This window comes from Podarcis raffonei, chromosome 5 (assembly GCF_027172205.1).
Source record: "Podarcis raffonei isolate rPodRaf1 chromosome 5, rPodRaf1.pri, whole genome shotgun sequence".
Classification (NCBI taxonomy): Eukaryota; Metazoa; Chordata; class Lepidosauria; order Squamata; family Lacertidae; genus Podarcis; species Podarcis raffonei.
Window position 1 is genome coordinate 16,139,653 of NC_070606.1, and position 2,899 is coordinate 16,142,551.

Genomic DNA, 2,899 nt, shown 5'->3' on the forward strand with positions numbered 1-2,899 from the left:
GAGTTGTAGTGAAGTGTCTTTTTCTTGTTACCGTGGCTATACTCAATACATTAATATAAACTAATCTCTTATTTACAAATATTAAATAACCTAAGATTGTAGCTAAATTACTCAGAGTAGACTTAGTAGACAGTAGTAGGATACAACCACCCCTTACTCTTGTGAGCATTTCCCACATACAAGAAAGAGCCCTTTCTACTTAGGAAATTTTTCCTATACGTACAAAGTTTGGTGCAGTTCTAAACATGCTGGGGGTGGGGAGAAAAGGCTACAATAAAGTATCTTGGAATAATGCATGGCTGTCTTGCTGAAACCTTCAACAAATAGCTGAACAATAAATATGCAAAATAACAAAACAGTACTAGAAGCCACCCCAGAATTAGCCCCTTTGGAACATTTTGCAAGACAATCACTCACACTACAAAGAGCTTATAACCCACCTACTCTTAGCAGTCAAGAACATCAACATTGGAGGGAGCTGTCAGGAGTGAACATGGAGCACTGGTACCAAACTGTATGGGAAATAGCCTTACTAGAAAAGCTAACCACAAACCAAAACTAGCACAGGGACAAATAAACAAGGATGCCTTCACCCCAGTGTGGTTCCCCTTTATTACACACACAGCCCAACAAGAATCCAGCGACAGCATGCCAATCGACATGGCCAACAACCCTTCATACACAAACAAAACTTACTGCAGCAACTAACCATGCCCCCCCCATGAACACGAATGAATGAATAGAAAGGGAACCTATGCATGTGATGCAAAAACCTTGCACATACACTGTAAAAATGCAAGTTTACTATGCCCCACCTCTCTTCCCACAACCTTATACTGTATACAACATCAACTACAACATCAAATAGAACTGATCTGTTGAAAGGACTGTATGATGCAAAAACCGAGATGTATGTACTTTTGTAACCCAAGAAAATCTTTAATAAAAACAATTTAAAAAAACAACTAAGAGCTGAAGCCTGCAGCTCTTTGCACTGCAACACATTGTTGCAGTCTCATTTAGAAACCTGAAGTGCATAAGCCAGAGCTTTATCCTTCACCCTTCCAGTTTTCAAAGTACAGTGGTACCTCGGGTTACATACGCTTCAGGTTACAGACTCCGCTAACCCAGAAATAGTGCTTCAGGTTAAGAACTTTGCTTTAGGATAAGAACAGAAATCGGGCTCTGGCGGCGCGGCAGCAGCGGGAGGCCCCATTTGCTAAAGTGGTGCTTCAGGTTAAGAACAGTTTCAGGTTAAGTACGGACCTCTGGAATGAATTAAGTACTTAACCCGAGGTACCACTGTATGCAAATACTAGCTACTGATAAAATGGAACAGCAATCGATTAAAAGGATTATGATTTAACTAGATCTTCAACCACTGCATGAAGTGACCAAAACCCTGTTCACATGGCAGTAATGTTACTCAAGAATCATTTCTCCAGAGCCTGATCCCATATTGCTACTGTGTGTTTGAGTGAGGCATCTAATTGGGCTGTCAAAGTCCCTGTTACTTGCTAGTCATAGAAACATTTTCACTATTCAAGCACAGTGGTGCCAGCAGGACAGCCTTTGGGAGTCCTCTTGGTTATTCTGCCCCAAACAGAAAAACTCTAGTTTAGCACACATTGAAGTGAAGTAATATATACAACCACTATCTAAAGAGGAAGGTCCCTGTATGCCCAAATTTAGGAATTTTATAACAAAACTTTTGACCTCTCCAGCACTCAGGTTTACGCATCCTGATTATATGAGGAAAGTTCAGTGGCATGAGATATTTCATTTCATTTCACTGTTCATTTGTATACCGCCTCTCTATATTACTATACACAAGGAGGCTTGCTAGTTGAAGAAACAACAAAACAGTGAAGATTACACATGTACTAACAATGTGATTCAATACAAAAAAGACTCATCTGTATAATATGTAGTAAGCGTTTCCTAATCTGAGCTGAAACAGACACTAGTGATTTAGTCTAGCAGACTGATGACATCTCAGGGTTGAAGCCTCAACCTACCTCCCAATTCCTATTCTCATGCATTTTTAAGCCGTACTACTAGCGTACCCCTGTAATGTGAACAGACAAATCTGGGACTTGGATCTAACATTCTGCCTCTGACAGCCATTCAGCTCAAAGGAAGTTGACACTCATCACAAAGCTGGGTCATTTCCCAGCATTTTGTATCTTGAGTGAACATGGAAAGCCCTTGACACAATGTATTAATGAGCACTGAATTAGCAAACACCTATTCAACTAACACACACAGTGCTAATGACAGCTTTAAAAGCTGAACATTTAGACTATCCAACAACTGTTACATTCTTCCAGTATATCTAGGACTCAGTCCAGTTATGGCAGTGAGGAACCTGAGCACAGACTCATATAACTTTTAACAATAGAACTCCATGTACGTTTGAACGAGATGAAAAAAGCAAGACAACAGTAAGCAGACAGAAATAGTTGCATTTGCAGGGGCAGAGAGTAAGGAGGCCAAAAGTTTGCCTGCTTGAAGTTTAATAATATGTGAGGTTTTAAGAGTAGGCTTGGTTGCAGACTTCGCTCCTGCTGGTGGCAACTACCCAGAACACAATGCTCCCACTGGAAGTAGTACAGCGGTGACATTTGCCAGTTTCCCCTTCCCCTGCAGCCTCCAAAAACCTACCGTATTTTTCGTTCTATAGGGCGCACCGGCCCATAGGACGCACCTCGTTTTTTTGGGGGGGGGAAATGAATTAAAAAAAATTATTCCCCCCCCCAGCCGCGGCTGCCGCCCCAAGCCTTGCGCACACCTGCCCGAAGCACGGGGCGCCCTCCGGAGGGCTCCGCATGCTTCGGGGTGCAGGCTGCCGCCCCAAGTCTTGCGCGCCCGGCGGGAGCTCCCGCCGGGCGCGCAAGGC